Raw genomic sequence first — 24,132 nt, 5'->3', positions numbered from 1 at the left:
ATGGGATCCAATAAGTGGGCAATCTTAAGATGCTAATAATATAGAAGCTCATAAAATATATATTTCTTTTCCATCCCAATAGGAATTTTCTAAACATACGCGTAAAAAAAACTCAAGATCATCAAATGTAGGTTCTCAATTTGAATCTGCAAATTCCTTCTCCTTCTTTGTGTCACACGTCTTGATTCTCCTTGCTTATGTCTTTAGTTTATATCTTTGGGTTCAATTTGGTTTACTATTGAAAGTAGATGAAACTCTTTTATAATGGTGGTCTTCTATGATGAATACCCTTGGGTAGTCGTACTCTGGATTTTGTAGGCCATTGGAACACCTAGCTTTTATAAAAGGTCCAAAACATTTACATCCATGATACCCATTTGTTACAAAATGATCCATATCGAATTATTATATAAATTTTGATATACATCAATGCTTTGTGAGTGAACTAAATTGGAGGAATCAACTTGAAGGAATAGTGTTATTGGTGGGACACTATTTAGACAATTGGGGTATGAAACCTTCTAAGGCCATTTTGAGGCATTAAATGATGTTTTTTGGGGGTAGAATTTATCACGTAAGTGGCAGACCCTATGAAATATTTTGTTAGCACCTAGATTTACCTCAGGCTGAAAAGGCAGGATCTAGGACCAACATCAAACCACGCTCAGCCTCGTAGCTAGCCCTACAAGGACAGGAGAGGGCTCTCTCCAGGTCAATCTCAGCAAATGATGATCTATGGGGCTTGAGATGACTGAAATTTCTTCTAATCTTAGGCTAGGTATGAAGTGCAAGAATTTGATTTTATTTTTTGGGAGTTTTGTTGGAATCAAGGGAAAGGCAAATTTGGGTCCGGGGATGAAGGCCAGTTTTGTAGAGTTCTGATTGGGGCAAGAAAGGCAATCGTTTTGATGCTTTGATTTGCAAAGGTGGAGATTCAGACTGGTGAGAAGCTGAAGAGGGCAAGGGGGCATCAAGAATCCTCTTCAAACTGAAGAAAACATTGAAAATTAAAAAAAACTAAAAGGCAGAGCATAGTAATCTAATGAATTCTACCTTTGTCACTCATTTGTTTAATTTTAGAAGAAAAATAGAAAGGAAATGGTACACACAAATATTAGTAAACTTACAAATTACATAGGGAAAACACCATCAAAACACAGAGCCACAGGGATCCCAAAAAGTGCTGCAAACCCTGGTCTTTCCTTTGCCAAAAATGCAGAAATCAAATGTACAATGGAGCGCTAAGCAATCCCAAGTATCCAACCCCGCATTGCGGTAGGCCCGTATTCAAGGATGCTTAGCTTGATATTCGCCTTTCACCTGCTTGATAACTAACTCGGAGTCGCCATACACTGAAATCCTCTTAGCATTTAATTGTTTAAGAACTTTCAAACCAGCAACCAAAGCTTCATATTCAGCCTCATTGTTTGAACAGTCAAAAGCTAATTTATAAGAGCAGACCCTTACATTACTTGGCACTTTGTTTGGGGTGAAAACCGGGCTGCGTATCCAAATGCCAATTCCAGCACCTTCCCTTCCTACAGCGCCATCAAAGTCCATACTCCATAGGCCTGTTTCATCCTCTTCCAAATGTTGAAACTCTTTTTCTTTACCTTGCTATCCATCATTATGTTGCTGCTGTCGAACTGCTAATTTTCAACAGTGCCATCAAGTCTTTGCCGCTCTTGTCTCAAGACTTCTCTAAAATTTTCAGTAATCTCAGGAATGTCTTCTACTTCCACTGATTGGCTATTTACATCATTAAAACCATCTGAATACAAAACAAATGACTCTAGATCAGTATGTACATAGTTGATCGAATGATTTACCAGTTTCTCCGTGCTAGTAATCATGTATTTCATTTTCTGCTACCCGTATAGTTTCCTCATCTGGCCGAACGCGGGAATCATAAGATAGGAGAAATCAAGTTGCATTGTCCCTTTAATATTTGCTCCCCAAGATCTAGAAAGAAGCATGCCAAATCTAGGAGGTATATCCGCCACCACCACATCCATCAAAACATTTTTAGCCGGAACCTGATCCAAACTGACCACCAAATCTTTGATAAGCCCAATGCACCTTACTCTACCAGAATCGAAAGAGTAAAGGTCATGGTATTTTCTAGTGATGTCCAATCCCAATTTCTCCATGATGGCTTTCGGCATAAGATTATGGGAAGTTCCGAAATCAAACATAGCATTATGTAAAACAAAGTCATGTACCCTTAGACTGATATAGAAAGGAGCAACATCACTATCTTGGGACTGACCTTCCAATGCTGGCCCAAAGATCAACTCGGGACTGTCATCCTCCACATTTACCATGTCTGATGATGGATCTAAGCTCAAAATTTTAGACACCTGACTTTTATAATTGTTGTTCTTCATCAACTCGGTCAAAGGAATGGATATTTTCAACTTAGCAATTTCATTTTCTAAGTTAAAAACTGAAACTTTGTCTACCTCTTTTGCTGGAACATCTTTCTTCTCCATTTTCTCCTTTGACACATTTGGCTGATTTGGACTTTCACTTGCTGATGTCATTTTGCTGCTGCTAGGATCGGCTGTCTCTTTTCCCTTTTTCTGCACATTGGGAGGATCATTCTTTGATGCTGCTGCCTCCTTCCTTTTCTGAATTGGATTTACAGGCGCATCTCTATTTCGTAGTGAATATTGTTGCTGGTGAGCCGACAAAGCATTCATATATCCTCTTTGGTAATCATCGGACTCTTCCTCAAGCACCGTCTCATTTGCCAAAATAAAATTTTCATCCCCTCGTTCAGCTAGATTCTCAGAGTACTCCTCATCTTCAGTGATGTAATTTGGCATGTCATTGGGTGTAAAGAAATGATTTTCTTCTCCAAGTACATTGTCCTCCTCTTCTGATTCTGGACCAAGTACAACATTCTGTTGGAGAGGTGTTTGCACTTGCTGCTGCGCTGTTTGATCTTGGCCTTGCTGCTCTCTTTGTTTGATCCTATATTGGGGCTACTGCTGGCCACAAAAGTTAGGATTTCCGATCTGTGGTTCAGGCTTATCAAGTTTCAATCTATCCAGCATCTGTTCCACCTTTCAAAGCACTTAATCTGATGAGGAAGATTCTTCTTTTATTGTGACTTTCTTTTCAGCTCTTGCTCTAGCTCTCTTGGCCAGCAGATTTGCTTCAACGCTAACCACAATCTTCTGCATGTCTTCTAAAGTAGTTGGATCTCTTTCTCTTAATTGGTAATCCATATCCGTGTCAAAACCATCCGGAAACTTTATCAAGGCTAGCCCCATGGGTGGCTTTATGTGATCAGGGATTGCATTGTAAACTGAATTGAATCTAATGCAGTAATCTTGAACAGACTCACCAGCATTTCGTTTGATGTGCTCATACTCGGAAAGAATCTGAAGGGGATTTTTCTTCACTTCCCAACGGTTTAAGAATTGTCTCTGTAGATTAGCCAATGTAGTGACACTTGCAGCCGGCAAGGCCCTGAACCATTTCCTTACTTCACCACCAAATGTTTGTACAAACAGTCTCATGGTTACATTTTCTGCATCAATCTCATGAAGATCGTAGAAATCTGTCATTCTGTCCACATGTTGCTGAGCCGTGAGACCATGAGGGGTGCCATCAAACAAAGGAATTTTGCTTTGATAGTCGGTCGGCATATCATCCAGATTTTGAGGCAGTACAAGAGGTGAAAAACGAGCAGCCATTGCTCTTGGTGGATTTGCAATCAGTCTTGGTGATGTTGGGGGAGTAGGTGGAGCTGATGTATGGGGGGTATGAGGAGGTGTATGCGGAGGTGAAGAAATCTTGGCTATTTTAGGAGTAGAAGGAGTAGATGGAGGCGATACTACTGTAGACTTTTGATCAGAAACAGTAGGCTGCACAGGAATGGTAGGAATGAAAGGAGGTTCGGTGGGAATTCTTGAACTAGACGCAATTGCAGATGACCCAAGGGTTGCAGAAGCAGTCTCTAGGAAATCAGCAATATTAGAAGCCACAATTGTAGTCTGGAGTTGATTCAAAATATAATCATTAATGGATTTTTTAGCCCTTTCAGTTTCAAGATTTCGAACAAACTCAGGATTTAAGGCAGTGGAAGCGACGACACTTTCAGATTTGGTTTCAAATAGAGACAACTCAAACTGCTCATCAAATTCAAGATCCTCAATATACTCAAAACCAACAAGACACGATTGAGCTTTGAACACGGGAATGATAGAACTTCCTTGGCGAATGATTCTTGGAATAAGATTGGGATTTTCGTAGACAGGAGGAGGATCAGGATCCGGATTTGCTCTGGTATGTCTTCTGGAAGCCAGTGTGCTATTATTTCAAGAAATCAAAAGGACATTAACAACTTGTTCAGCCTATCAAATTCTAAACTTATCATCCAAAAGCTTAGAATTCTCAGATGTACTGGGGTGATTTGCAAGTTAGATACTCCGTTTATAAGACTAGACCGGAGATTGACTGAAGTAGCATTTATCTACTTGCGCTAATGCAAAGCAAAAGTGTTTCGAAGGCTACCTGGCTAATCTTCAGGCTCCGTCTGTAGCTTATAAAACGAAGAATACCAACAAATAAATAATTTAGTTCCCAAGGATGGTCGCCACTATGTTAGTGCCTAGATTTATCTCAGGCTGAAAAGGTAGGATCCAGGACCAACATCAAACCACGCTCAACCTCGTAGCTAGCCCTACGAGGACAAGAGAGGGCTCTCTCTAGGTCAATCTCAGCAAATGATGATCTATGGGGCTTGAGATGACTGAAATTTATTCTGATCTTAGGCTAGATATGAAGTGCAAGAATTTGATTTGATTTTTTGGGAGTTTTGTTGGAATCAAGGGAAAGGAAAATTTGGGTCCGGGGATGAAGGCCAGTTTTGCAGAGTTATGATTGGGGCAAGAAAGGCAACCGTTTTGATGCTTTGATTTGTAAAAGATGGAGGGCTCAGAATGGTGAGAATTTGAAGAGGGCGAGAGGATATCAAGAATCCTCTTCAAACTGAAGAAATTATTGAAAATTAAACAAAACTGTAAGGGAGAGCACAGCAAGCTAATGAATTCTACCTTTTTCACTCATTTGTTTAATTTCAGAAGCAAAAGAGAAAGGAAATGGTACACACAAATATCAATAAACTTACAAATTACATAAACACACAGCCACAGGGATCCCAAAAAGTGCTGCAAACCCTGGTCTTTCCTTTGCCAAAAATGCAGAAATCAAATGTACAATGGAGTGCCAAGCAATCCCAAGTGTCCAACCCTGAAAATGATTGAGAAATTACATGATATAGACAAGCCTAACTCCTTCCCATGCCTCTAGGGGTCGAGCTCATCATTCTAGGAGCTGTTTCAACCATATCTAAACAAGGAACTGAAAAATAGGCAATGAAACAACTTGCCTCTAAATAAAAGGAAACTGATACATTCACTATCTTTTCACCTTTTAGTGAATGAATCTACATGGATGAGTATCAATGTGCCAAAATTACATCAAAGTCATGAATTTACATCAAGATAAGTCAAAAGCTACATGAAAAAGTGAAACTAGTCAAAACTGGGCAAAATTCAGAGCTACTGAGTGAAAAACAAGCCAAATTCCCCTATGTGTCGCGCCTGAAACCTATATGCATAGCACAACATTGAGGCTGATTTTGAGGGTCTTCATGAAGTCCAAATTGAGCTCAATATAGCTCGTTGGAAAGCGCTACCCATCTACTTTCCAACCCAAGTGGAATTTCTAGATTTGGTGTCCATTTTCCCCTCCAAAAGTCCAATCTCCCAACTCTGCTTCCTGTGGGTGCAAAAGGTGGCAGAGACGTCATTTTTTGCGTGTTTTTGACCGTTTAGGCAACCCATAACTTGATGAAATCCCTAGGTAATTCATGAGCATGCATAACTTTTTATAGCAAATCCAGAAATGCAAAGTTTTCCTCCAGAGGATCTCCCAATTATAAGCGCGCGCCAAGTGGTGCTACGTGTTGGGCAGGAAAATCTGTTTTGAAGCCAAAAAATTCAAAATTGACAAAATTTTCTCCAAATTTGTTGAAATTTGGACTGAAGGTCCATCATCAAGTATCATGCTTAGCCAAAGAAGCTTCGACCAAGATTTGGAGCCTATCACGCCTTTTGCGTCATTTTAGTGCCTTCCTTAGTCTTGCCTTCAGGATTTTGATCCTTGCTTTACAAACATGAGTTCGTGCCCAATAATGTTTTTTCATGTGCCTGAGCATGTCCTTGTTTTTGTTTACCTTCGCCAACAGCTTCTCAAGATGAATATTGACCCTCTCAAGCCAAATCTCTCGATCAGCCTCTATCTCCTGCTCCAATGAAGTGAACTCTATCCTCCTCCTTCGAGCAGCTTCGTGGTTTTGCCGAATGTTTTGTAACTCCATGACTGTATGTTGATCCTCTAGTTGTTTGTTTCGCTGCTCCAAATAGTTTATGACCCATTGAGCTCTCTGCAACTTGTTGGTCAATGCATCTATCTCGGCCTTCTGCTCCTGAATAATCTCCCTCAGCTTTGAGCTAGGAGAGCTCACATCATCATCAATGAGTATGAAATCAGTGTCTAGGCCTCCTGAAGGGCCCTCATCCTGCATAGGCTTCTTTCCTTTGTCCTATACCTATACCTGTGCTGTTGATGACGGCAACGAGACCCCTTCCACCCCAGGTAGAGATAGTACTCGTCGGGCTGCTACAACCAATCCTCTCATGCCTCTCTAATAGGTGACATATGTCGGCACACTAGTAGTCTCTGCCTCCCGACCTCCATGCATGTGTGAAGGTTCACCCGCATCATGGACAACCTCCTAATGAGCTGCTGAAGCTGTGAAGAACTCACAGGAAATGAAGTCTTCCCATGTGATACCCTGCAAGCCAAGCTGATGTACAACAATGATCTTGATGAGCGCATAATGGTAAATGTTATTGTACTGTTGTTCAGGAGTCTTCTTCTGCACAAGAGTAGTCATCCTCTCGATGTTTCGGCACATGAAATATGGAATGTTCATCATCTTTACTCTTGTGAAATGCATCAATAATCTGATATGGTATGCATAGACACGTGAGAAGCGGACCTCACAACTGAAGTATCTGATATGAGTCTCATCAATGGCGCATAGGATTCTTTAAAAAACGGGAATGGGAACACCCTGTTGAGCTGTTTCACATAGTTGGGCCTGATGTATGGTTCATAATGTACTTTTTCTACCTGTTATCTTTTGTTCCACTCCTCACCTACATTCGGTATTCCTGTTGCTTGAGAAATGGTCTCTGGTGTCGAGGTGAAATTTACACCAACAAGAGTTACCTGACCATTATGCAAATGTAAAACAAACAACCGAGCCAACTCATAATGATGTTGAATCTGAGCAATCATTTCACAATACTGAAAGTATGACTACTGTTGGAAATAAGCCATGGCAAGTGGGCAGGCCTGCAATTCAGTCAATGAGGTGGGCTCTTCTCTGACATGTCTACCACCCTTACGAGGCCTCCTCAGTGCATGAAGTTCTGTGGTAGAATCACTGTCTTGTTCATATGATGACTCAGTGTCTGTCATGGTGTTACAAGTCTATGCCAAGTGAATGTTTGACTTGTTGAAAATGAGAATTTGGTGCTTTGTTTCCAATTGCCAAATGTGTGCCAAATAGGAAAGGACTGTGGGAAATATGGACAGCAGGTGTATGTAATTACAGTCAAAGTAATAACAGTCACTTGACTGTATTTAGGAATCTGGGGTTTGATATGGAAAAGTGAAATTGTAGGGTTTAGGGATAGGGACAAGTGGGGAATGAGTGACTTGGGATCATAAGGGAATATGGGATTGGAAATGATGATATGATTACAGTGATGGGAAAAGGGAAACAGGGGTTAGATTATTTTGGCACCAAAGTCAAATTTTAAACTCAAATTCAAACCCTAAGAGCAGTTTTCATAAGAAGATAGGGTTTAAATTTCAACATTCAAATTCTCCAAACCAAACTTTGAAACACACACCAAACACCATTCAATAACAAGTGCAAGGTCAATCGGACTTACTTGGGGCAAATGGGAGTGAAAGCTTTGAAATTTCTTTGAAGGCAGTGAGAAAACTGCTTGTTGGCTCTGTGCGCCGCGCACACGACCTAGTGCGCCGCAACCCGTATGTGCGCCGCGCACGTTATAATTTGCACAGTGATGTGCGTCTATATGCGTCGCGACCTCCCGGTGCGTCGCGACTACCTCCCAATGCGCCGCGCAACACTCAAACACACAGTCCCAGCCTCAAACATAAATTTTCTCTCCTCCACGATTTTCCTTTGGGTCTTTGACAACTTCTTGTGTGCAAATGACATTTGAATGGTGAAAATATCTTGCATAGTCATGGATTTGATTTTTGTTTTGCAATAACCCACTTTCTTATGTTTTGAATTTGGCACTTTTCACTTTTAATACAAACTCTTTTTTTTTTGTTTCCATTTTGACTTTTTTGACTTGAATGATGAAACTTTGTCAATTTTTGCAGGGATGGTTGGCATTGGATTTCGGCAAAGGATGACCAGCGTTGTGCCTGAAATACTCCATGAAAAACTTTAAAAATTACATATTTATTACAAACAATAAATTTGACGATTTCTTCTTCAAAACAGAGTTTTGAAGAAGAATCATTCTCAAGCATTATTGATAATGAAAATTTTGGAATGAAAACTTATTAGGAACATCATCATGTGCCTGCTGGCATTATTGGACACTTTTGAAGACAAAATTTGCGAAACCCTAGACCTAATCACTGAAATGACTCTTGGTTGACCAAAAGACCATCCATAATGACTGTAAAATTGACTTTGATGAACTTTGATGATTAGACACGAACCAGCGGGTACATGACATGAGGGAAATATGAAGACAAGACCCTTCCGTTAGAAGATTGATGCTCCTAATGGAATGTAGATGAGAGGACTGAATGAGACACCTAAGATGAAATGCAATAAACGAGATTTTGATCTCTAACGGAGGCCTGAACAGACCGACTCTAACATATTCTACACTCAAAGACCTTTCCGATGATGCAATAATCATGTCAATGAAGTTTGTATTGAATCATCCCATGAGAAGTAATCCCTACCAACCTCTATGTCATTGCCTCTATCCCCAACATGTGAAGAACTAGTGTCACTATAGAGGTTTTGGATTGATGATTCAAGATATAGTGGGAATTGAATAGGTGGTTGATTCAACCATTCTTGGTATGCTTCCTCTTCGAGTTGTGCTCGTTTAATTTATTTCTCTACGTTTGACATCAGAGTGGGGTACGACGATAAATGTTAGGCGGGTCAATCATTGCCATAATCCTTATTGTAAAAATATTGCACATTACATTGATAATATTAGAACACAATGCATTTGGTATGTCAAACATTATGACAAACACTAATTAGAATCATCTAATTTTTTTACCATTAATAAACATGCAACCAACCACTTTACAAAACAAGGAACAAATACCATTAAAAATCAAGAAATACGATTCAATGATCTTTTTCTCATGCCCCAAGGTGATATCCAAAGGTAGACCCAATGTAAGACTTTTTTATGAGCAGTTGGTGGTCTACGTAAGTTACAAATTATGAATAACTCATCACCAAGACATAAAGTAAGTATTGCACGCACAACAACAAATATGCATGCCTTCCTTTTCATAAATATTTCATTGTCATTGGAATGTTCCTCAAAGGAGAAATTTGCACTAAATAATGAGGACTTATATCTATTTATGAACCCTGTCATGTTCCCTTGCATTCATAGATGGCCATTGACATATAACAGGTTTTTCCCATTAGAGTTTGCAAAAGCATAAATTCATGTGTATACTATACATGGAAATGTTATGCATGATTTTAACAATATTCAAGTAATCAAATTGGCTATAAAGAGGACCATAAATTGGCATAAGTGTTATTGATTGCTTTGGGAGGAACAAATACATCTAAAATGATAAACGACCCCAGATTTGAAAATTTATTTTCGACTTGGAAATCATATAATTATTACCACAAAAGGAGACTTTGGTTTGAACATCAGACACAAACAATTGTAACAAGTTAGGTATTTACTTTGTAGATAAATAAAAATAAGGAAGTCATCACTCCTTCCAACAATCAAACCAACTTAGGTTTGTATTGCTCTCAACTCATACAACTTTTTGGATCTCCTAGTAGAGATGTTATGGGTAGTATTGATATCATACTTTAATTATGTAGAACTCTTCTGTTGGAAATAATACTGAGAGGGGGGGTGAATCAGTATTATCAGATCAATCAAACTTTTTCAATGCTCAGAAACATATACGCTACTTCAGTTAGGTGAACCAGCGTGTACACGCTACTGTGACTAAATAAAATAGCGTATAAGAAGAAAACTCATAATTTAGTTAGCTTATTCTTCAGTTAAGTTCATCAGGACATTATTCACCACATTAACAGTAAACAGGTGTAGTATAACAGAACAGATCAAAAACCACACACATGAACACCAAGATGTAAGGTGGAAACCCAATGTGGGTGAAAACCACCTGCTGCAAGTTGTCTCTATCTTTCTTTAATATGAAACTTCAGTTTACAATCTTTTGTACTGGTGCAGCCTTATACCAGTACGCAGGCTACAACCTGCAGAAGGCTACAACCTTCTCTCGTTCTCCAAACTTCCTTGGAAGGGAGCTCCAACCCCCTTTGCTCTTGTACTAGCCAAGATACTAGTACGTAGGTGCTGACCTACAATCTTCTTTCCTTCAGGTACCACCTTTCATACATTTTCAGACTGGATATTCCTGAAGCACAACATTACAATCTGTAGACCCTAATTCATTCAATTTTCACAACAGATCATTGAAGCATAAAACAACCAAACTTTGAATCACTGAACCCTGTCAATCACCAGTTACCAGAACACAGAGCAGACTACAGAACTCTGCAATAACAGTCAGACCCCACTGTAAACCCAAAATCAAGCTTCAAAAGATATACGCTACTTCAATGAGCAAAACCCACGTATACACGCGCTTTTACCGAAGCCAACCTGCGTACAGATCTAAAAATAAACTTTCTCAATTTGCAGCTGTACCAGACATCAGTTAGACCCAGAACATAACATTGCGACAATATGCAGATCTAGAAATACGCATAATCAACCATATCATGATAGTGCATTTCAAACCATTAGATCCCGATCTATCCTTAGATCTAGTCTTCCATCAACCGATGTGATCTCTCCTTGGCTTAGATCAAGCAACCCAGAACCTGCATATCAGATCTCTTTCTCTCTTAGATATTCAAGCCTTGTCGAAAGATGTATTTGCCTAATGATCTTCTTCTCCTTATATAGCCTTAGGCCTTGCTCAATACCAAGAGCCAAAACCATAGTAACACAATACCATCAACTTCAAAACTAGGGATCGACACGCCCGTCGAGACACAATGGTCCGAAATCATAGGCACAACTTCCAAGGACTAACCACCATGGACCAAAAGGTACTTTTCCACATACACGCGCTTTTTCTGAATCCAACTAGCGTGTACACGCGACTTGGGCTTAACGAACCTGCGTATATGAACTTCCTTGGCATGCTGTACTAAGATCTGTCTTCTGATTAAGTTGCCATCACCTGTACCAACCTCTGAGCACCTGTACCATCCTCTGAGTGAGTTGCCATCAAGGACAACACTTGAATCATAATGCCAACAATCTCCCCCTTTGGACTTGATGGCAACCACCACACCAAGTCACTCTCCCCCTTTGACATCAAGGGCAAAGGGCTGTGCTCCCCCTGAGGACATGCTGATACCTCTGCTTGGCTGTGCTGCAAAAGATGTTCTTCAACAAGAACCAAGACTTATACACCATAAGGGACCTTCCTATCACCAAAAAAACTCAATACATACATCCATACTCCCTACCAAGAGGGGACATAACAGAAACAACCAATTATATTACAGCATTCATCCCAGGCATAGTGGGGAAACCAACATAGGCCGTTACATGACCTTGACACCATAAAAGAGACATCGCAAGAGAGATACATGACATAGAGACAACAGATCTAGACCAAGACTTATGAAAGTCACCAGCAGCATATGATAAACATCTTTTTAGATCAGCAACCAGGATTTCTTTCTGAGCTCCTTTTCCTGAAATCAACAACCAAAACATCTGAATGCCAACAATGCTTTATGAGACTTTTAAGCTGCTCCCCCTGAACCTGTGCCTGCTGCACCCCCTAAAACCGTGCCTGAAGAATTCTGACATACCCATTGCTGTTCAGAACTCCAGAGTTTGCCCTTGCTGTTCAGAACTTCATATACGCGATTTCTCCTGCATGAAACAGCGTATGTACGCGGATATAATCTCTGCAACAAGCGTACACCGTACACGCGACTTTCTCATCATAAATCCGCGTGTATACGCGTATATACCTTTCGTAACTTGCGTATACCAACTTTTCTGTAGAACAGACAAGCTTCAACAGCAGGATGAAGCATCAACTACTCCCAGCTTTTGTCTGAGATGTTCAAAAGTTTCCCTGGGCAGTGGTTTTGTGAGAATATCAGCAACTTGTTCCTTAGAAGGAACATACTCCAACTTGACCTTCTGCTCAAGCACTTGTTCCCGAAGAAAATGGTACTTGATTGGTATGTGCTTGGTCTTTGAGTGCATGACTGGATTCTTTGAAATGCTGATTGCACTTGTATTATCACATAAGATATAAACTGGTGGAGTGCAAGTGATTTGAAAGTCCTGCAAGGTCTGCATCATCCAAAGAAGTTGTGTGCAACAAGATGCCGCAGCCACATATTCTGCTTCAGCTGTAGATAAGGCAATCGAACTCTGTTTCTTGCTGAACCAAGATACTAATCTGGAACCCATGAAGAAAGCACCACCACTTGTGCTTTTCCTATCATCCACACTTCCAGCCCAATCTGCATCTGTGTAAGCATGAAGAGTGAGATCTGTATTTCTAGGATACCATAAGCCATAGTTTTGGGTCCCTTGAAGATATTTGAAGATTCTTTTGACTGCCTGAAGATGAGTTTCCTTTGGGTTGGCTTGAAATCTTCCAACCATTCCTACAGCATGTGTAATATCTGGTCGAGTACCTGTCAAATAAAGCAAACTCCCAATCATGGATCTATAAGTGGGTTGGTGAACTGCTGCTGATTCATCATTAGCACTGAGGCTGCATCCTGTAACCATGGGTGTACAAACTGGCTTTGACTCTTCCATGCCATACTTCTTCAAGATCTGCTTGAGGTATTTGGTTTGAGACAAGAAGATACCTCCTTCATTTTGTTGGATTTGCAATCCAAGAAAATATGTCAATTCTCCAAGAAGTGACATTTCGAATTCTTTCTGCATAACCAAGGCAAAGTTTTGACTCATAGTCTCTTCATTGCTGCCAAAAATAATATCATCTACATAAACAACAAGAATTAGCAATTTGTTATTTTCAACTTTTATATAGAGATTGCTATCTGCTGATCCTTTTGAAAAGCCTTGTTGGTGAAGATATTTGTCCAACCGATAATACCAAGCCCTTGGAGCTTGTTTGAGTCCATAGAGTGCCTTTTTCAATCTGCATACAAGGTTTGGATCATTCCCAAGAATGAAGCCATCTGGCTGCTCAATATATACTTCTTCTTCTATGTCTCCATTCAGGAAGGCTGATTTCACGTCCATTTGAAATACCTTGAAGTTTTGAAAGCTTGAGAGAGCAAGGAACATTCGGATGGCCTCTAGTCTTGCCACAGGAGCAAAGGTCTCTTCAAAATCTATTCCTTCTTGCTGTGCATACCCTTTACAAACAAGTCTGGCCTTGTTTCTAGTTACTTCTCCATTTTCATTTAATTTATTCTTGAAGACCCATTTTGTTCCTATTACATTCTTATCTTTTGGTCTAGGAACTAATTCCCAAGTGTTGTTCTTTTCGATTTGCTCAAGTTCTTCATCCATTGCTTTGACCCAACATTCATCTTTGCATGCCTCTTTCACATTTTGTGGTTCAGTGGAGGAGAGTAGTGCCAAGTAGCTTGAAGCTTCTGCAAGTGTCCTTCTTGTTTGTACTCCTGCTTCTTTCTGCCCCACAATCTGAGTTTCTGGATGATTCTTTTGGACATATCTGGATGGAGTCTTCTCTTCTATTCTTGTCTGCTCCTCTGGTTCTTCTTGAGATTCTTCTTCTTCTTGAGGTTCTTCTTCTTCATTATTTCGCCTTTGAGAGTAACCTTCATCTTCTTCAATGTCTTCATGATGAACTTGCCTAGGAATATATCCCTTCTCATCAACCACTATATCAATACTGTCAACAATTCTGCTAAGTCTTTTATTGTAGCACTTGTATGCTTTGCTATGTGGAGAATAACCAAGAAGAATGCCCTCATCTGCTCTAGGTTCAAGTTTGCCAAGTTGCTCATCAGTATTCTTAATATAACATTTGCTCCCAAAGATTTTGAAATGCTTCACGGAAGGAGTTTTACCACTCCAAAGCTCATGAGGTGTTTGAGTGCTGTTTACTCGGACATTTGTTTTGTTAAGAATAATAACAGCAGCATGTGCAGCTTCACCCCAGAAGGTTGCAGGAGTACCTGATTCATCGAGCATAGCACGAGCCATTTGTTGGATAGTTCTGTTCATTCTTTCCACAACCCCATTTTGCTGAGGAGTTCTAGCTGTAGAGAAATTCTCTTCTTATCCCATGTTCATCGCAGAAATCGAAAAATTCATTTGATGTGAACTCCCCACCTCTGTCAGATCTGAGGCACTTAATTTTGTGTCCTGATTCATTTTCAGCCAATGCTTTGAAGGATTTGAATTTTTCGAATGCTTCATCTTTGTGCTTCATAAGCCCTAACCAAACAAACCTTGAGAAATCATCAATGAATAATATCAGATATTCTTCTCCTCGAGGTGTCCTTTTCCTAAATGGACCACATACATCTGTATGGACTAGCTCAAGAGGCAAGCTAGCTGATCCTTCCTTCTCTGAAAGTTAGTTCTGGTTTGCTTTCCAAACTGACAAGATTTGCATATGGTGTTGTCTGGAATTTTGATATCTGGAAGATCGCGAACTGCCTGATATTTGCATGCTTTTCCTTATTTGTGAGAAGCTTAGATGTCCCAACCTTCGATGCCATAACCAGTGCTCTTCATCCTTGCTAAGATAGCATTGTTGTTGTCCTTCTTCAAATATGTACAGATTATTTGGAGTTCTTTTTCTTTGAGAACTGTTTTACCTGTATCAAGATCACGAACAAGACATCCATTCGATCTGAAAATAACCTCGGTTTTTTGATCACACATCTGGCTGACACTTAGAAGATTATGCTTCAATCCATCAACATACAAAACATTTCCAGCCTTGACCTTTTCTTTCAAAGGAGCAATACCTTTTCCTTTTATAGTTGCAGGAGTATCATTTCCAAAAGAAACTTTCTTTCCCTTTTCTAAAGTAGAATAAGATTCAAGTTTTTCTTTATCACCTGTCATATGTTTCGAACATCCACTGTCAATGTACCATAGATTTTCCTGTCCTTCTGCATAAAACGCTATCCCACATCTTTCTTGTCTGAGGTTCCTTTATTCTCCATTTTTTGGTGCTCGTGGCTTGTTCCTTTTTCTCCTGATACCTGCTCCTGCATTCAGAGTCTTTATGACCAAAATTATTGCAAATAGAACATTCAACTTCATTTTCAAGAACCGAAAAGTTGTTATAGGTCCTCTTTGTAATCCCTGTCATACTTCTTTGTTTTTGAGCTTCCCTAGTCATGATTGTTTTATATGCAACACACTGAGCTGCTTTGTGACCAAAGTTATGGCAAGAAAAGCATTGTCCATTGAAGAAGCTTCTGCGGTTATTGAATCTACCAGCCAACTGATTGTAATTTCTATTTTCATCTATTCTTGTGCCAAACTGAGAAGATTTTACCTGTGGTTGGTTGTAGCTTTTGTTCACCCTTAAGAAGGATTGTCCCTGATAGTTTCTGTTTGTAATTCGTCCCTGCTTTACCTGATTATCTTCATTGTTCTTCTGCTCATTTCTTCTTGCTGCATCAAGATAACTTTTTGAGGTGGATGCTTGAGAGGTTTCTCCATTATAGCCCAAACCTGTCTTGTTTAGAGGAGACCGCTGCACATTGATAATCTCATCCAAAGTTTCAGATCCTTTGACAAACTTAAGATTAATAGCTTTTGTTTTCTCATTTCTTTTCTGAGACCAACAATTTCACCTTCTAGTTTTTCAAGATGTTTTTCCTTTTCATCAATTTGAAATTGCAAAGTATCAATGATCACACTCTTTTTTTCTATGCATCTCTTGAGTCTAGTAATTTCATTATAGAGATTATCCACATCTACAGCACATCCTCATAATCATCATCATCTTCAAATGCCATTAACAGCTTATATTTATTACCTTGTTCATCTTCATCACTGTTTGATAAGCCATCACTATCTTCATGGGTGTAGTAGCTTTTCTTATTGGCACTTTGTTTCTTGTTCCATCTAGCAGGTTCTTTTCCTTTATCCTTATAGGACATTTTGCAGCATAATGACCTACTCTTCCACAAGCAAAGCATTTGAAAGGTAGCTTACCTCTGAACCTTCCAGACCCCTTTGAAGATTTCTGACAAAATTTGATTCTTCTTCCTCTTCTTCTGGAACATGGCTTGCTTCATAGTAATCTTCTTTTCTGATGCCTTAAAAGCAGCTTCCCTTCTGTCAGATGGACCTCCCTTTCTCATTTCATAAGCAGTTAGAATTCCATGTAGCTGAGACATAGTGAGAACACGGAGAATTTTCTTTTTCTTCTATTGCAGATACTTTAGATTCAAACTTGGGGGATAATGATCTTAGAATCTTTTAACTACTATAGTCTCTTTTATTTCTTCACACCAAATTTTTCATACAATTAACAATCTCATCTACCCGAAGAAAATAATTAAGCCACACTTTCATCATTATACATCTTGAGATCTCATATTGAATCCTGAGAGTTTGAAGTTTAGCTTGCTTTACTGTGTTCATCTCCTTCATAGCTAGTGATCATTTTGTCCCATATCTCTTTTGCTGATTTGAAGTGCATGACCTTCATGAATTCTGTTTGGGATATACTTCCTAATAGAGTACTGACTGCTTTGCATTTGTTTCATACTGCTTTTTCTCAGCTGGATCTGTAGGAGTAGCTGAAGGAAAACATAGCCTGTTTCTACAATGTTCCAAACTTCTGTACCAAGAGATTGAAGATATGCAGTAACTCTTACCTTCCAATAATTGAAGTTTGTCCACATCAAAAATCGGTGGCCTGATTGATGCTTCTTTCTCGTAGTTGCTCATGATGAATGATCTACCTTCAAGCGATCAAGCTTCTCTGAAGGACCTGCTCCGATACCAATTGTTGGAAAATAATACTGAGAGGGGGGGTGAATCAGTATTATCAATATCAATCAAACTTTTTCAATGCTCAGAAACATATACGCTACTTCAGTTAAGTGAACCAGCGTGTACACGCTACTGTGACTAAATAAAACAGCGTATAAGAAGAAAACTCATAATTTAGTTAGCTTATTCTTCAGTTAAGTCATCAGGACATTATTCACCACATTAACAGTAAACAGGTGCAGTATAAACAGAACAGATCAAAAAACCACACACATGAACACCAAGATAAAGGTGGAAACCCAATGTGGGTGAAAACCACCTGCTGCAAGTTGTCTCTTCTATCTTTCTTTAATATGAAACTTCAGTTTACAATCTTTTGTACTGTGGTGCAGCCTTATACCAGTACGCAGGCTACAACCTGCAGAAGGCTACAACCTTCTCTCGTTCTCCAAACTTCCTTGGAAGGGAGCTCCAACCCCCTTTGCTCTTTACTACCAAGATACTAGTACGTAGGTGCTGACCTACAATCTTCTTTCCTTCAGGTACCACCTTTCATACATTTTCAGACTGGATTTCCTGAAGCACAACATTACAATCTGTAGACCCAAATTCATTCAATTTTCACAACAGATCATTGAAGCATAAAACAACCAAACTTTGAATCACTGAACCACTGAACCTGTCAATCACCAGTTACCAGAACACAGAGCAGACTACAGAACTCTGCAATAACAGTCAGACCCCACTGTAAACCCAAAATCAAGCTTCAAAAGATATACGCTACTTCAATGAGCAAAACCGCGTATACACGCGCTTTTACGCGAAGCCAACCTGCGTACAGATCTAAAAATAAACTTTCTCAATTTGCAGCTGTACCAGACATCAGTTAGACCCAGAACATAACATTGCGACAATATGCAGATCTAGAAATACGCATAATCAACCATATCATGATAGTGCATTTCAAACCATTAGATCCCATCTATCCTTAGATCTAGTCTTCCATCAACCGATGTGATCTCTCCTTGGCTTAGATCAAGCAACCCAGAACCTGCATATCAGATCTCTTTCTCTCTTAGATATTCAAGCCTTGTCGAAAGATGTATTTGCCTAATGATCTTCTTCTCCTTATATAGCCTTAGGCCTTGCTCAATACCAAGAGCCAAAACCATAGTAACACAATACCATCAACTTCAAAACTAGGGATCGACACGCCCGTCGAGACACAATGGTCCGAAATCATAGGCACAACTTCCAAGGACTAACCACCATGGACCAAAGGTACTTTTCCACATACACGCGCTTTTTCTGAATCCAACTACGTGTACACGCGACTTGGCTTAACGAGACTTGAACGAATGCGTAAATGAACTTCCTTGGCATCTGTACTAATATCTGTCTTCTGATTAAGTTGCCATCACCTGTACCAACCTCTGAGCACCTGTACCATCCTCTGAGTGAGTTGCCATCAAGGACAACACTTGAATCATAATGCCAACAATCTCCCCATGGACTTGATGGCAACCACCACACCAAGTCACTCTCCCCCTTTTGACATCAAGGGCAAAGGGCTGTGCTCCCCCTGAGGACATGCTGATACCTCTGCTTGGCTCTGAGCAGCAAAAGATGTTTCTTCAACAAGAACCAAAACTTATACACCATAAGGGACCTTCCTATCACCAAAAAAACTCAATACATACATCCATACTCCCTACCAAGAGGGGACATACAGAAACAACCAATTATATTACAGCATTCATCCCAGGAATAGTGGGGAAACCAACATAGGCCGTTACATGACCTTGACACCATAAAAGAGATATCGCAAGAGAGATACATGACATAGAGACAACAGATCTAGACCAAGACTTATGAAAGTCACCAGCAGCATATGATAAACATCTTTTTAGATCAGCAACCAGGATTTCTTTCTGAGCTCCTTTTCCTGAAATCAACAACCAAAACATCTGAATGCCAACAATGCTTTATGAGACTTTTAAGCTGCTCCCCCTGAACCTGTGCCTGTCTGCACCCCTGAAACTGTGCCTGAAGAATTCTGACATACCCATTGCTGTTCAGAACTCCAGAGTTTGCCCTTGCTGTTCAGAACTTCATATACGCGTTTCTCCTGCATGAAACAGCGTATGTACGCGGTATATAATCTCTGCAACAAGCGTCCACCATACACGCGACTTTCTCTCACCATAAATCCGCGTATATCCTTCGTAACTTGCGTATACCAACTTTTTCTGTAGAACAAACAAACTTCAACAGCAGGATGAAGCATCAACTACTCCCAGCTTTTGTCTGAGATATTCAAAAGTTTCCCTGGGCAGTGGTTTTGGTGAGAATATCAGCAACTTGTTCCTTAGAAGGAACATACTCCAACTTGACCTTTCTGCTCAAGCACTTGTTCCCGAGAAAATGGTACTTGATTGGTATGTGCTTGGTCTTTGAGTGCATGACTGGATTCTTTGAAATGCTGATTGCACTTGTATTATCACATAAGATAGAAACTGGTGGAGTGCAAGTGATTTGAAAGTCCTGCAAGTCTGCATCATCCAAAGAAGTTGTGTGCAACAAGATGCTGCAGCCACATATTCTGCTTCAGCTGTAGATAAGGCAATCGAACTCTGTTTCTTGCTGAACCAAGATACTAATCTGGAAACCCATGAAGAAAGCACCACCACTTGTGCTTTTCCTATCATCCACACTTCCAGCCCAATCTGCATCTGTGTAAGCATGAAGAGTGAGATCTGTATTCTAGGATACCATAAGCCATAGTTTTGGTCCCTTGAAGATATTTGAAGATTCTTTTGACTGCCTGAAGATGAGTTTCCTTTGGTTTGGCTTGAAATCTTCCAACCATTCCTACTGCATGTGTAATATCTGGTCGAGTACCTGTCAAATAAAGCAAAACCCCAATCATGGATCTATAAGTGGGTTGGTGAACTGCTGCTGATTCATCATTAGCACTGAGGCTGCATCCTGTAACCATGGGTGTACATACTGGCTTTGACTCTTCCATGCCATACTTCTTTCAAGATCTGCTTGAGGTATTTGGTTTGAGACAAGAAGATACCTCCTTCATTTTGTTGGATTTGCAATCCAAGAAAATATGTCAATTCTCCAAGAAGTGACATTTCGAATTCTTTTCTGCATAACCAAGGCAAAGTTTTGACTCATGGTCTCTTCATTGCAGCCAAAAATAATATCATCTACATAAACAACAAGAATTAGCAATTTGTTATTTTCAACTTTTATATAGAGATTGCTATCTGCTGATCCTTTTGAAAAGCCTTGTTGGTGAAGATATTTGTCCAACCGATAATACAAAGCCCTTGGAGCTTGTTTGAGTCCATAGAGTGCCTTTTTCAATCTGCATACAAGGTTGGATCATTCCCAAGAATGAAGCCATCTGGCTGCTCAATATATACTTCTTCTTCTATGTCTCCATTCAGGAAGGCTGATTTCACGTCCATTTGAAAACCTTGAAGTTTTGAAAGCTTGAGAGAGCAAGGAACATTCGGATGGCCTCTAGTCTTGCCACAGGAGCAAAGGTCCTTCAAATCAAATATTCCTTCTTGCTGTGCATTACCCTTTACAAACAAGCTGGCCTTGTTTCTAATTACTTCTCCATTTTCATTTAATTTATTCTTGAAGACCCATTTGTTCCTATTACATTCTTATCTTTTGGTCTAGGAACTAATTCCCAAGTGTTGTTCTTTTCGATTTGCTCAAGTTCTTCATCCATTGCTTTGACCCAACATTCATCTTTGCATGCCTCTTTCACATTTTGTGGTTCAATGGAGGAGAGTAGAGCCAAGTAGCTTGAAGCTTCTGCAAGTGTCCTTCTTGTTTTGTACTCCTGCTTCTTTCTGCCCCACAATCTGAGTTTCTGGATGATTCTTTTGGACATATCTGGATGGAGTCTTCTCTTCTATTCTTGTCTGCTCCTCTGGTTCTTCTTGAGATTCTTCTTCTTCTTGAGGTTCTTCTTCTTCATCATTTCGCTTTTGAGAGTAACCTTCATCTTCTTCAATGTCTTCATGATGAACTTGCCTAGGAATATATCCCTTCTCATCAACCACTATATCAATACTGTCAACAATTCTGCCAAGTCTTTATTGTAGCACTTGTATGCTTTGCTATGTGGAGAATAACCAAGAAGAATGCCCTCATCTGCTCTAGGTTCAAGTTTGCCAAGTTGCATCTCAGTATTCTTAATATAACATTTGCTCCCAAAGATTTTGAAATGCTTCACGGGAAGGAGTTTTTATAACCACTCCAAAGCTCATGAGGTGTTTGAGTGCTGTTTACTCGACATTTTGTTTTGTTAAGAATAATAACAGCAGCATGTGCAGCTTCACCCCAGAAGGTGCAGGAGTACCTGATTCATCGAGCATAGCACGAGCCATTTGTTGGATAGTTCTGTTCATTCTTTCCACAACCCCATTTTGCTGAGGAGTTCTAGCTGTAGAGAATTCTCTTCTTATCCCATGTTCATCGCAGAAATCGAAAAATTCATTTGTGATGTGAACTCCCCACCTCTGTCAGATCTGAGGCACTTAATTTTGTGTCCTGATTCATTTCAGCCAATGCTTTGAAGGATTTGAATTTTTCGAATGCTTCATCTTTGTGCTTCATAAGCCCTAACCAAACAAACCTTGAGAAATCATCAATGAATAATATCAGATATTCCTCTCCTCGAGGTGTCCTTTTCCTAAATGGACCACATACATCTGTATGGACTAGCTCAAGAGGCAAGCTAGCTGATCCTTCCTTCTCTGGAAAGTTAGTTCTGGTTTGCTTTCCAAACTGACAAGATTTGCATATGTGTTGTCTGGAATTTGATGATTCTGGAAGATCGCGAACTGCCTGATATTTGCATGCTTTCTTATTTGTGAAAGCTTAGATGTCCCAACCTTCGATGGCCATAACCAGTGCTCTTCATCCTTGCTAAGATAGCATTGTTGTTGTCCTTCTTCAAATATGTAACAGATTATTTGGAGTTCTTTTGCCTTTGAGAACTGTTTTACCTGTATCAAGATCACGAACAAGACATCCATTCGATCTGAAAATAACCTCGGTTTTTTTGATCACACATCTGGCTGACACTTAGTAGATTATGCTTCAATCCATCAACATACAAAACATTTCCAGCCTTGACCTTTTCTTTCAAAGGAGCAATACCTTTTCCTTTTATAGTTGCAGGAGTATCATTTCCAAAAGAAACTTTCTTTCCCTTTTCTAAAGTAGAATAAGATTCAAGTTTTTCTTTATCACCTGTTCATATGTTTCGAACATCCACTGTCAATGTACCATAGATATTTTCCTGTCCTTCTGCATAAAAGCTATCCCACATCTTTCTGTCTGAGGTTCCTTTATTCTCCATTTTTTGGTGCTCGTGGCTTGTTTCCTTTTTCTCCTGAAACCTGCTCCTGCATTCAGAGTCTTTATGACCAAAATTATTGCAAATAGAACATTCAACTTCATTTTCAAGAACCGAAAAGTTGTTATAGGTCCTCTTTTGTAATCCTGTTCATACTTCTTTGGTTTTTGAGCTTCCCTAGTCATGATTGTTTTATATGCAACACACTGAGCTGCTTTGTGACCAAAGTTATGGCAAGAAAAGCATTGTCCAATTGAAGAAGCTTCTGCGGTTATTGAATCTACCATGCCAACTGATTGTAATTTCTATTTTCATCTATTCTTAGAACCAAACTGAGAAGATTTTACCTGTGGTTGGTTGTAGCTTTTGTTCACCCTTAAGAAGGATTGTCCCTGATAGTTCCTGTTTGTAATTCGTCCCTGCTTTACCTGATTATCTTCATTGTTCTTCTGCTCATTTCTTCTTGCTGCATCAAGATAACTTTTGAGGTGATTGATGCTAGAGAGTTCTCCATTATAGCCCAAACCTTTCTTGTTTAGAGGAGACCGCTTGCACATTGATAATCTCATCCAAAGTTTCAGATCCTTTGACAAACTTAAGATTAATAGCTTTGTTTTCTCAATTTCTTTTCTGAGACCAACAATTTCACCTTCTAGTTTTTCAAGAAGTTTTTCCTTTTCATCAATTTTGAAATTGCAAAGTATCAATGATCACACTCTTTCTTCTATGCATCTCTTGAGTCTAGTAATTTCATTATAGAGATTATCCACATCTACGACATCCTCATAATCCATCCTTCAAATGCCATTAACAGCTTATATTTATTACCTTGTTCATCTTCATCACTGTTTGTAGATAAGCCATCACTATCTTCATGTGGTGTTGGGTGTAGTAGCTTTTCTTATTGGCACTTTGTTTTCTTGATCCATCTAGCTGCATGGTTCTTTTCCTTTATCCTTATAGGACATTTTGCAGCATAATGACCTACTCTTCCACAAGCAAAGCATTTGAAAGGTAGCTTACCTCTGAACCTTCCAGAACCCCTTTGAAGATTTCTGACAAAATTTGATTCTTCTTCCTCTTCTTCTGGAACATGGCTTGCTTCATAGTAATCATCTTCTTTCCTGATGCCTTAAAATCAGCACGTCCTTCTCTGTCTGATGGACCTCCCTTTCTCATTTCATAAGCATATAGCATTCCATGTAGCTGAGACATAGTGAGAACACGGAGATTTTCTTTTTCTTCTATTGCAGATACTTTAGATTCAACCATGGGGGATAATGATCTTAGAATCTTTTTGAACTACTATAGTCTCTTTTATTTCTTCACACC

This window comes from Pinus tabuliformis, chromosome 5_1 (assembly GCF_031772625.1).
Source record: "Pinus tabuliformis cultivar Carrire ecotype Pingquan chromosome 5_1, CPIR1, whole genome shotgun sequence".
In the NCBI taxonomy this organism is placed as follows: domain Eukaryota; kingdom Viridiplantae; phylum Streptophyta; class Pinopsida; order Pinales; family Pinaceae; genus Pinus; species Pinus tabuliformis.
The sequence above is the reverse complement of the archived record's forward strand: the minus strand, read 5'-3'. Positions refer to the sequence as shown.